Below are 13,814 nucleotides of genomic sequence, written 5' to 3'. Positions count from 1 at the left end.
AGTAACCAGTGTTTATTTTTGTCCCCTACTTTCGCGAAAGCGCAAAGACATTAAATCTCATTCGTCTGTCCGTCTGTCTGTCTGTTACAAACACTTAACCTTGGTCATGACTTTTGAGTGAGAGGAGATATCTTTGATAAGACCTTTCCAAATATTTTATGATTTTTGACCTCATGGCCTTGAAGTTTGTCACCTTTTCAAAAGTGACCCTGAAAGCAGAGAATCGTAATTTTTCTGTATTTGATTGTTTTCCTTATTTCCTCATGTTTTCCATTTATTTTATTTAAGTCATTTTCAATTTCAGTAAAAAAAAATGAATCAAAGCACGAGAAAGCATATCCAAATCTGGCACAGTTGTGCTACAATATTGTGGATGATGCATGGGGAGTTTGTCTTTTCGTTTTTTATCATAAGAATATGAACTATGAATTTTCTTTATAAAAGGGAATACAGTAAAACTCGGTTATAACGAAGTCATTGAGACCTGTGAAATTACTTCGCTATATCCGTAATTCGTTATATCCGTAAAAGAAATTTGTTAAATTCAAATAGCAGGGGATCCAAGAAACCTTCACTATATCCGTGAATTCGCAATATCCTGCGTACTAAACAAGTTTTACTGTAGATATTGGCATTAACGCCTCTAGATCCGATCGAGCAGTTGTGCTTTTTAATACTAGTATTCCAAAGACCTCACTTCCGTCAGTGATTTTCCGTCACAATTTCGTAGAATTGGTGAGTCAGTCACAGGGTTAAACACAGCTTTATTCCTGTTTATGCAGTTAGCACTAGAAAAACCAGCTTGTCCCAGTTTAATAAATTCATATTGCACTTACACTGTCAATCATACTTGCTTTCAAGTTACAGGATTTAGAGGCCGTTATAAGTGGACATGCATGAATTCATTTAAGGGCAAACATACCAAAAATGTTTCTATCTGTCATATGATGAAGAATGCTTTATGCGGTCTCATGGGTTTAAAGTTGATCAGAATTTTGCCTCCAAAACATTTTGTCAATATCTTTATGTTTCTTTTTTTTCACCAGGAATTAACTTAAGGAACCATTTTCTTGTAGAGTCTCGTTGTGGTTTTTACATGTACAATGAAAAAAGTGCGCGCATAGACCGTCGAAATTCGATGTTCATGGTACCTAATACATGAATAATTGCTGAGATAACTGTTGTTTACCCTAAGCTGTATAATAAAAAAAAGACATTTTATTTTATTATATTTACTTAAGAATAATCTATTTTGTTGTTCATGATACCAGGAACAACAAGTTAGCAGAATTACAATTAATTAAAACATTTATAAGATCTAATAATTTTGTATGCAAAAAGGCTAAACATGAAAACACTTTATACAAATCAAACAGTTCAAATAGTAATCCAAATACAGCCAAATAATATAACTTTTATGGTCTGTACCGTCCAAAATGAGCACAGAGCTCTTTAGTTTTAAGAAGTCTTTACTTATCAACTGTCCTCCTAAATGATGAAGGAGCTCTTATTTTAAAGCCTGTACATTCCTGACTGATGCTAGGCATATACTTTAGTGTAAGAACTATTTGTACATATAGATCAGACTTAAGTATGAGATCAAATTTTACTTTCTGGTCACATACAGTATGAGAGCTCCTTGCTAATTCAGGGCATTTGGTAAGTACAAATAGCTCTCATACTAAAGTGTATACCTCGTACATATATTAGGCAGGAATAGCTCTCATACAAAAAGTCTATGTAAACCTAGTATTAGGCAGGAATGTAGAAATAGCTCCTATACTAAATATATACTTAATACTAGTATCAGACTGGAATGTAAAAAAAAGCGTTGGGAATTTAGAAACAGTCTCATACTAAAGTCAGGAAGGAGTTTACAATTAGCTCTCAAATTAAAGTCTTTCTGGAATTTACAAGAATCTTTCACACTAAAGGCAATACATAGTACTTGGCAGGAATGTATAAATAGTTTTCATACTTAAGTCAATACATAGCATCTGTCAGGAATGTGTAAATATCTCTAATACTAAAGTCTGTTTGGAATAGTAGTATACAAATTGCTATAATATAAAATCTGACAGGAATTTAGATATCATGAAAAAGTTGAAGATAACAAACAGTGATCAATCTAAAAAAAAAGAACCCCCTACAAACAATACAAATCTGTTATCAGGGCATAAAACACGGTTCCCCGGAAACTCCAGTTGTGGAATCAGGTGCCTAGGAGGATGAAGCATCTCTTGTCGACCCGTCACACCCAGATAGCCCAGAGAGACGGCATAATTTAGTCAAATTTAGTATAAAAACAAGGGCATAATATTTGGTATTAAATATGTCAGTCAAAATACGACCCAATGATAGGTTATTTATGCTAACAAAGTCATTATAACGACCATAGATTTTAAGAAATGCTTAAACGAGGATGTTGAATCAACTTATCTGTCAGTACCCTGCCTCGATTTAAGAATTGATCGTACTCGGAGCATGCTCTTGAGTATCGAGTAAGTTAGGAGACACTAATACAATATGCAGGTGATAGCGGAACATTACTACATAAATAAGGAACACTGACGATTGAAAAGCTGAAGTCATCTTATTTGGCACACACTTTAGTTGTTAGTTGGCCCTTGTCCTCTATAGTCAGTAAAACTTCCAAATATGAAACAGATGTGGCAGACTCTGATCGAGGTGTCTTCAATTTCGAATTCACTGGGATATATCGAGTCTACACGACAATGGAAGTATAAGTATTGTGCTTTGATAAAACGTAGTCGATATATCTGAATGTCAAGTTGAAGGTCACAACAAGGTTTTTTTTCTTCTTATGTAGAAGTTTTAGAATAAATTCTGTTTCATAGGAATATAAAAAACTGATCGGCTAATTAAGGAACACAATGTGCATGTTCATCGGAATTCCAACATTTTGTTGGAAGACCTGGTCGCCAGACTACATAGATGTTAATTATGAACTCCAGCATCCTTTTAACCTCAACTTCAGAGTACTCGTGTGTAGAATCAAGGCTGATTTTAACAAAGTAAATGTTGATGACCAATCACAAGATATAAAAATTTGGGAGTTCTATTTTTATTTAAAGAAAAACAGTTGTTTGTGATAAAAAAAAGACTAGTTTTTTTTTTTTAAAAAATTCATCGAGAGGAATGGTTGTATAAAGTGTAGAAGAGTCATATATGTACGTTTAGATGTTACTGATATTTGAAAAAAATTGTGATTTTGATTTTTTTAAATTTTCTTACAGTTCTTTGGAGTTTTCCAATATGCTGTAGCACAGTGCGTCTGAAGTTTCTCCTTTACAGCAGTTAATAATTTTGTGAGAAGAAAAGATAGGGGCTTGGTAGAGCATTTGCTGGACCCGACAATGTATCTTTGTAAGGATGTTTGTGAAGGTTAGGACTCCAGTATAGGTAGGGTAGATCGAACTCATCCTCATTGACTGGAATGTTAAAAATATTAAAGACTGAAATGTGATTTGAAGAATTTTATCCTTAGAAAGTGAACTGTGAGTATATATATATATATATATATATATATATATATATATATATATATATATAACTCTGATTTAAGGACTAGGGAGACCAGACCATTATATATGGCTTAAGGAGACAATATACAAATTTTTTAAATTTGCTTTTTTCTAAAAAGAAATACCAGATCAAAGATCTATAGAACACCATTTAGTCGACTCTTGCTTTATTTTTTCATAATAAATGCCTCCTAAAAATATATGAAAAAAATGGTCTCCTTAATATTTTATGTTTCTCTCATATGACTTAAGGAGACCAGTGTATATTTTTTATAAATATAACTTGTGGTTTAAGTAGACCATTTTTCTTTCATAGTAATTTCACTTATTATGCATTAATTAACATATTGTTTCCAACCAGAATAGTTGCGGATGGTCATTAGTCAAGGTGAGCAGAAAGATATTTGTGCTAATGTGACTCAACATGATCAGTACAAAACTTTGAATTAAACTAAAGTCATTGCACAAGTGACTTAAATAGAGAGTAGTTGCCCCAGTGGCGCAGTGGTTAGAGCATCTGCTCTAGAGTAGCGAAGTAAGGAGTTGATCCTTACGTCGCAGGTTCAAATCCCACTGTGGGATGGGGAGACCGGTCCTTCAGATGAGACCGTATAAATCGAGGTCCTGTGTCGCAGTAGGTGCTGGCACGAAAAAAATCCCTCGATGCTCAATGGCCGTAAGTGCCGATATAGGACAAAATTTGCAGATCTCCACCGGCATGTGGTGGTGTCTCCATTTGAGTGAAAAAATCTTGAGAGGAATGTTAAACAACATACAATCAATCAATATATAGAGAGTATAAGCCCAGAGTAGCTTGTTCTGATATCCACATTTAACTCTCAATGCTGTCGCCCACGTGGTGCAGTGGAAAGAGCCAATGCTCTAGAGTCATGGAGTTAGTTGATCCTTTTGTCACATGTTTGAATCCCACTGTGGGACGTAAGGACCGGTCCTTCATACAAACAGAGGTCCAGTGTCGCAGTAGATGCTAGCATGAAAAAGATCCCTCACTGCCCATTGGCCCTGAGTGCCGAGCATAGGTCATTTGCAGCTCTCCATCGGCAAGTGTTGGCATCTCCATATGAGTGAAAAATTCTCCAGAGGGACGTTAAACAACAAACAAACTCTCAATGCCCAAAACAGTTTAACCTAAAAGTGAATGCAGACATAGATTATTCTTTAGACCAAGTATAGTATACTCCATATTGTTTTGTTGAGGACACAAAGTTCACAGTGGACATCAAGTAGTTTTTCCTGCTATTTATACCAAGCTTCTTTTACACCATATAGTCACTGAGTGCATTCGCTTTCCAACTAATTGATGAAGTTCTGACCTATGCCTATATTTGTTTAAATTCTTTCTGATTTAAGAATACATTTGACCAGTTGAAACCAAGAGTACATGTACTACATAAAATTTCAAGGTTGTGATAAAGATTCAGTAAAAGTTATGCCCCATCCAGTATAGCAATATGTGGATGCCATGTTCAATATACATATTTGCTATCATTAAACTTGCAGAGACCATGAATCAAAATAATTCAAATGCTTAAAAATCATTTTATTTTTACTGCTAGTCAAAATACAGTCACTCAAGCATATCCTTTGTTAATTTGAAAAAAAAAAATGATAGTTTAACATTTATTATTAATACCATACCAAAGCACAAGATAGTGCACTTCTTACATAATCCAATGATTCATGCTGTGATTTTACCTATTTAGATGTTTCTTATTTACAGTTCAGTATACATGATATACCAGTACAATGTGACACTAACCTAGTATCAGTTAAATGGATCATTACTATTCTGTTTTTAAGAAGTTTGCAGGGTAAAAAGTATAATAAAATAAAAATGTTGATACATTTATTGATTGCATATGCTAAAAACTTTTATAAAATATCAAACATTGTATCATAACAGCTTTTACAAATGAATTCAATACATTCAAAGGTACAAAAATCAAATTATTTTCATCCACAGTTTTATCATATTCAGTTGAACAACAGCTACATCTATTATATAAAATGTATGGTAGTTGGCACTGATGGTATATATATCCTGAGCAAAGAAAAAACATACCTAATCAAAGAATACAAAGCTCACTTCTATAAATGTTATCTACTAGTAAGGCAAAGTCTCACTCAACAAACACTCTGGTAATTATATCACCTGGATCCAAAATCTATGCAAGTTGGTCTGGGTTAGATTTAACTGCTCAATAACCCTGAAAATGTATGTTACATCCAGCATCAGAAGCAGGATACATCATCTATGTTTACTGATCACCAAAGAGTATATTGTTACTTTGAATGAACCTTCTCTAAAAAACTGGTCATTAATCCAGAAAATCTAAGTCAAATCAAGGATTGGTACCCTGAAACATTTACATGTACATACATCATCTTTGCAGGTTTGTTCAACATAGAGTTTATAATTACATGAGAATAGGACTGCTCAAAACAATCTTGTGGAGTCCCCGATGTGGCGCAAAGGATAGAGTTTGTAATCTAGAGTCGCGAGTAAGGATTTAATCCTTAAGTCTCAGGTTCAAATCCACTGGGGATGTGGGGACCAGTCCTTCAGATTTAGACCATATAAACCGAGGTCCCGCCTAGCAGTTGATGTGGGCACAAAAAAGATCCCTTACTGCTCAAGGCCCTGAGTGCAAAGTATAGGTCAAATTTTGCAGCTCTCCACCAGCAAGTAGTGGTATCTCCATATGGATGAAAAATTCTTGAGAGCGATGTTAAACAACAAACAAACAAAAACAAAAAAAAAACACATGAGGAAAATGTAGATCAGGTCAAGCATCTGAAGTAAATCTGTAAATGTGCTTTAATCCATGCAAGTTTGTCCAGGTAGAGCTTAGGAATGAACCTTGCTCCTTAAATTTTAACTGGGATGACAATGCTAGGTATATAATAAGAACTCATCTAGACTGTCCAGAAAAGCTAAAAAATATTTAGCAATTTCTTGCTTGCATGATTTAAAAAAATCTGCAATCTAACATTATTTCAAAAAAAAATTCAACACATTTTCTAATTTTTAACAAATTCAATGCACTATGAGACGATTTAACATTTCTTAACCACATAAACTGTACTTAAAGTGCAAGATACATGCATTATACTGTATGTTAAATCTTTACAGTTTTCTTCAAGTACTCTAATAGTATATGAAATATGAAGATTACCAACAGTGATCAAGCTTTAAAGTCCATTGAAACAATACATAATTAGAGCAGAGCAAACACAGACCTCTAAAAACACCAGGTGCAATGGAGGAGAAAGCATTTCCTGCCATGTGCTCCTTGACATGATTGGGCAAATGGAAAAATCCACAAACAATTCAGTGTAAACAATTTTGATGAAAAACAGTAGTCAACATTCAACTTAATGATCGATTGAATTTGCTATAACAATTAATTTACACGTAATTGTACACACATGTATGCATACTAGATGAATTATTTCACAATATCCAAAATTGGACAATAATAGTTCCTAATCTAGCTAGACAACAGGAAATTTTCATTATTACTTAAATTACATGAAACTATTGAAGTCTGTGAGCTACAAATTATATCTAAAAATTATACACATTTTAACAAGTGTTTACAGTTTAGTGTATTTATTATACACAAATGATGACTTAGTAATTATGACATACTAGTAAAGTCCACAGATTGACTTCCAGATTTCAGCTCAAAGGCTTGAAGATTTTTAGTGGCTCTTTCATCATTTTTTTTTTTTCAATGAATATTTTCATTTTCAAGACGCTGTTTTTGTTGAGGTCTTTTAGCAGTTTGATGAAATCCAAGAACTCCAAGGGCAATTTAAGAACTCCTGAATTTCTTTCTTACCTGGAAAAAATAAAAATTTAAAAGTTTAAAATATATTCAACTTACATGAAGAAAACTAGTAAAACTAGTGATAATGTAATAGACCTTTCAGATGTTCCAAAGCAGCTACATGTATCTAATTAAAAAATATAAAGTTTGAAGTACTTAGAGTCACCTGTACTCTGAACAAGGGATATATGTATTTGACAGACAGATGAATGAATAGACTGATCACTATAGAGCACCTTAGTCTTTTTTCAATAATCTTTATATTAGTGAAAATCAAATAGGAACTAGAGTGTTTCAAGGAATGTATATGTCACCTACTAGGTATCGTTATTAAAGAGGTAAATAAATCTAAGAGTGGTCAGCTATTAATTTAATATTAGCATGGAGGTTCATGCATTTGCCTGCAAGGAAAAAAAGGATCCAAAAGTAAAAGACTGGGATAGAATCTGGCAATCAAAGAAAATATGGTTCCCCAGTCCTCAAATGAATAATTTAATTGAAATTATGAGGAATAACTATTTTTCATTTTATTAATACACATGTACAGTACCGACCAGACACAACCTAACACCAGAGCGAACCCAAAGCGCACCCCGGGTTCGCTTTCTGGGTTCGCTTGGGGTCCGCTACGGGTCCGCTTTGAGAAATTTTGGGTGCGCTCTGGGTTCGCTCTGCGTTCGCTCTGGGTCAGCTCTGGGTCTGCTAGAGCGAACCCGGCGTTCACTTTCAGGGTTCGCTTTACGCACTCATGCGCCAAGCGGACCCCGCTTTAATCTTGCCGCCAGTAAGCTCCGCCCCTTGTTTATTCGAAATACAGCAGTGAAATCGATCATTGTTGTTTTTGTGGCGATCGATACATGTGCATGTACAGTGTCTGCAATGTTATTGTTCACTACATACACGAACGATCAAGTTTTACACAAAATAGTTAAAAATATTTAGGAGTGGATTTAAAAAAAACAACAACAACTTATCAATAGATATTTTAGATTAAAAATATTTACTGCTGCAATTAATCGACTTTGGAAAACTTTTTGATACGTAAAAATGTAATTTATCATCGAATGCGGCATGTTTTATCACATGATATAGGTTGAATGTGAGTTTTGATTCAATTGGATTTTATAATATGCAGTATTGGGGTAAAAAAAATTTAAAAATGGCCTAAATAATGAATGAATACTTATATCCATCTTTCCGTTTATGAATTTCAAAAATCAGCATTTTTTTTTTAATTCATTCATCTGCAGAAATTAAAATAATAATAAGTATCAGGGATAAAAAGTAACCCAGACAATCATGTCGTGTACATTTGTCGACTAATTACTTATGTTAGTATTGGGAATTAATAATTTTTTTTTTTGTAAAAATGTACATTTCTAATGTATTGATATAAAAATATCATGACCACAATAAGCAGTTAACGGGGCCCATCATCAGAGAAAAAAATTAAACATCTTAAATATGCTTTATCATTTAAAGTTACGCTGTTTTAAAAGAATACAATACTGTACGACTTGTTATATTGCTTATTTACTACCGATAATTAGTTCGTTCAATAATGTACATGTAAATTGCGCGTTGTTTTCTTTTTATTTCAGTTAATAAAAAAAACAACAACAACAAGGTTAATCAAGCTTTACATTATTTTTTTGTAAAAGATAAATCAAAATAATACCACAGTAGTTTACGATTGGACATACTGTGCATGTACATTTATGCTGTTCTTTATTTATTTATTTATTTATTTTTTAGTCTTTTTTACTTTTTTTCCAATTAAGAAGATTAATAATTTTGATGTTGATCTGGATTTAAACAAAGATGTAAATTAGAATTATAAAAATAAGATAATTGAATGAAAGCATGTATCTATGCATACTCTTGTACAGTATCTCGAGATAATGAAATGCTATAAGTTGTCAAAATGCTTTTTTTTCTTTCTTTTTTTTAAGTTATAATTGTGATAACCATTATTTTCCTTTAAACATTAAAGAACTTTTTGTCTGATAAATTTACGCAATATAAATAAATGGATTTTAAAAATAAAAAATAAAAAAATAAATGTGTAAATATAACATGCTACTTGGATAATTAAAATATAAATATAATTATTTTTTTAATCGTGATAATAATAATTTCACACTGTACATAAACACGCTTTGCTTGTGGAATGTTTTATTTACATCGAATGACAAACTGGCATGCTGATCGGTCGACGCACTGATTGGTTAACACGTCTTATCGCTAATCCTGATTGACAGCTCAGTTACGCAACACTGAACGCGCGTTCGCTTGCTGGGTTCGCTACTGAATTTGGGGTTCGCTTTCGGCGTTCGCTCTGGGTCCGCTGCGGGTTCGCTCTGGGTCCGCTGCGGGTTCGCTCGGGGTCCGCTATAGCGAACCCCAAGCGAACCCGAAGCGAACCCAGGCAGCGAACCCGGGGTGCGCTTTGGGTTCGCTTTCTGTTAGGTTGTGTCTGGTCGGTACTGTAGGTGCTTCCAACAATCCTCGGAGGAAAGGAATTTCAGACTGTCTTTACTTTAATTGTCACTTTGTCAGTCAACACAATTCATGGTGGAATACTGATCCCAATGTATTTTCATAGTATTTAAATATAAGTTTGTGTGGTAACTGAATTTCATACAGTTTCAAAGTATAGTATCATGAGCTCAAAAACATATATAAATGCTAATTATCAAAACCCTGCCTCTCAAAATTTTGGAGATATAAGGTGTGACAGACGGACAGACAGACACCAGGTAAAGTGATCTCTAAGTGTCGTTCTGCTCTGCAGTTGACATAAAAATGAAAGTTAGTCAATTTTTGACCATGTATATCACTTCAGTGATGAAAGGAATGCTGAAGTGGTAAGTCTATCCTAATTATTTGAAAATACGGCATTGGTCAGAATACAATACATATGCTGTCCAGCCTTAATTTCATTGGCATAAAGCAGCACAAAACACGATTTGATTGGATGGTGCAACTTGTTTTTCTAGGGGGCGCTGTTGCAACCCTGGAAAAGAAAACAGGACTGGGGCTTGCCCCTAGGGGGCACTTACTGACCAGAAGTAAACAAACAACAGAAATAGCAATACACTAGAAATATGTCCATAGGACATGTATGCCTGCCGAGTGTATAGTAATGCAACATGAAATTTTGTGTTAGTGTATGAAGTTTGATGAGAATATCTTGAAAAGTTTCTTTAAAATTGAAATTGAAATCTAAAAAAAAATGGATATAGATGATAAATTCTCACCAAATTATGTATAGATGCATAGCCTTAGATATCAATATTTTAAATGGTTTTAAAACCATGCAAAATGCAAATTGAAGGAAAGTGAGGTCAAGGTCACAGGAAAGGTCAAAAGTTTTTGAAATAGTTGAATAGGTCTTACTAATTATATATGTATCAGCATATTAAGTTTGATAAAAAATATCTTGAATGATTTCTTTAAAACTGAGCTAGTCACAAGCGTGGCGCCATGGTTAGAGCGTCTGCTCTAGAATTGCGAAGTAAGGAGTTGATCCTTATGTCGCAGGTTTGAATCCCACTGTGGGACATGGAGACCAGTCCTTCAGATGAGACCTTATAAACCAAGGTCCCGTGTCACAGTAGGTGCTGGCATGAAAAAGACCCCTCACTGCTCAATGGCCATGAGTGCAGAGTATAGGACAGAATTTGCAGCTTTCCACTGGCAAGTGGTGGCGTCTCCATATGAGTGTAAAATTCTCGAGAGGGCCTGCAGATTACCTGTAATGATTGCGCAGCTATGTTTAGGCTTCCCGAAGCTTTAAAATGCGCTCAAAACATAATATGTCATTGCGAGGTTGGTTTTAGTTTTAATTTAAAAGTATTGAACTTAAGTACTTCCAATTTATATAGAGGATTTCCTCGGCTATGTATTAACATATTTGTTATGATATCACATGACTTTGCTGATCACGTGACGGTCATTTATAATTTTTTGAAGTGTTTCATATAAATCGCTTTGGCGCAGTTGATTTACACAATAATTATTTATTTAACATTTTGTTATAAAAATAAACTCATCGTATCCTTGTGTATCCGAAATGTGCTTGGGAAAAGTCATAGTATTACTTATATACTAGTATACAAAATATTTCCAGAGAAATTCAACTTACCTACAAATTTGAGGGTATTTTCCACACAATATCGTAATCTGTATTAAAACAAAGCCAACACACATTTTTCCCAAGCAAGATTCAGTTAGAGAACAACCTCTTCTTACAGATTTCAACAAAAATTCTCAGATTAATCCTCATTCTTCACCTGCGCCAGACTCTTTTATACACACTAAATAAATTCTACCTCCAACCACGGGTATAAAACAGAGTACATTTCAAAAGTATATTTTTCATAAGCATTTTGAACATGCTGAATTTCAATCAAGAGTAGGTAAGCGGTGTATTTTTAAAATATTCTGACATATACGACTTAAAAAAACCTTTAACGACCCGTGAATTTTGCAATAGCTACCTAGCATTTTACATGCAGTTTCAAATAAAGTGTAAAGTTCATGACACTCTCCCCGTCATAACACATCAAGATTTCAGTGACTTGACGTCATTTTCCATTATGACGTCATATTTTGGTAGTTCAGAGATGTGAAGGCACAGAGTGCACTGTGATATTCTACGGGAAGCCTTAACCTACCTGCGTGACCAAAATCCCTACTAGGCTTTAAACTCTTCATTCTTGACCTGTATTTCATCAAATAAGATTTTTCCAGTTAATTAAGGTAAAATTACTAATTGTTAAAACTGTAAATGATTTTTTTTTTTTTTTTTTTTAACCTGAGCCAGATTTTTACTTTTCTAAAAAGTGTCTGTATTTGACTGTTGGTTCCACCTATCTCAAGGAAATGATCTGTAAAAGTAAATGTTAGAAATCATAATCTGTTCTCTATCTACTATAATCATGAGAAAAGGTGTTGAAAATTTACAGATGGAGATAAAATCAGCAGTCATATTAAAGGCTTTTTTTCAATAATCAATTTATTAGTGAAAATCATAAAAGTATTAGGCAAAAAGGAAAAATAAATGTTGTCATTAATTAACCTTGCATATCTCTACAATTTTCTGATAAGAAAATTATACCCGATAGATGCAATATAATCACCCTTTGCCTGCCCCTAAATTAAATTATGAAATTTTGATAGATTTTGATCTAGTAAGCAATTATTTAAAACAAGGTTCTTTTAGAAGTGCCTAGGGTCGAAATTCATAGAAAAAAACTACAAAAAACGTGAAAACCTATTTCTATCATACTGGTTTATATTTATTACAAATGTCCTCATAGTCAGCATAGCCCAGAACGATAGACCGCAGACTCTCACCATGAACATTTTTAGTGTCCTGGTTCGAAACCATTTGTTGGCACATTTTTATTTTTTCAAACTTTTTACCTGTATAAACACTAAAGAACGAGTGCACTAATGGGCCCCGGTAAAATGTGACAAAATGAAGAATTAAATTAAGCATAATTTTCCATCTCAGATCATTAATTGATATCTAAACCATAAGATTCAACAAATTTTATCGCTGAAATTCATGAATATACAAAGAGCAAAGCCATACAATGTGGTAGGGGTCAGCCGACATTCGTGATTTTTTATAGTAAATCGAGGACGGTCATTCATTTCAAAGCTTTTGTTTATTGTCAGCCTAACATTGTACAAACTTGTGCGATTGACAAAAAATGCATTATACATTTATAAAACTTGTGTGAAAGTAGGAAATTTGTACATAATTAGGCTTGTACTTAAAATATTAAAAATGTATGAAAAGTTCAATGTTTTTCCTATAACAAGCAAGAGCTATTTACCTGTATGACCTATGTTGAACCCACCCGTGGAATAAATTATTTAAAATACTGGTAGTCACGTGAGTTCTACCCAGGTAAACATTCCTCAAAGATGCTCACTGTAAAACATAACCACGTTTTGTATCATTATATCGAAGTCAAGCCGCATAGAGAAGTTTGTATGTATTTGGTTTTAGGAACACGGGATGGTTAGGAGAGTTTAGTGTCGTTAAAATGTCATCATAAATAAAAGTGTCAAACATTTTTAACATTCATGCAAGACAATGGTACTGGTATTGAAAGCCACCTAAATACACTTTTTTTCATTTTAAAATTTAAAGGAACTAATGTTAATAGTTATTGTATTATTTCAAACGCAAGCATGCAAATTTCTTAGTTTGATCACTATGGATACAGGTATCTATACAACTTCATTCGATTTTTTTCTCGGGTAAAATAGCACAAGAAGTATCATTCGGCAAAAGTGGATGCTCTTGTGTATCCAATCAACTGAGAGATATAAACCCCGTATGCAGGTGATGAAGGTATATTGCTGAATAAGTAAGGGAAGTTGACGATTGAAAAGT

This window comes from Saccostrea echinata, unplaced genomic scaffold (genome assembly GCF_033153115.1).
Source record: "Saccostrea echinata isolate AGI-Se365-2 ecotype Australia unplaced genomic scaffold, CSIRO_AGI_Sech_v1 ptg000016l, whole genome shotgun sequence".
Taxonomy (NCBI): domain Eukaryota; kingdom Metazoa; phylum Mollusca; class Bivalvia; order Ostreida; family Ostreidae; genus Saccostrea; species Saccostrea echinata.
The sequence above is the reverse complement of the archived record's forward strand: the minus strand, read 5'-3'. Positions refer to the sequence as shown.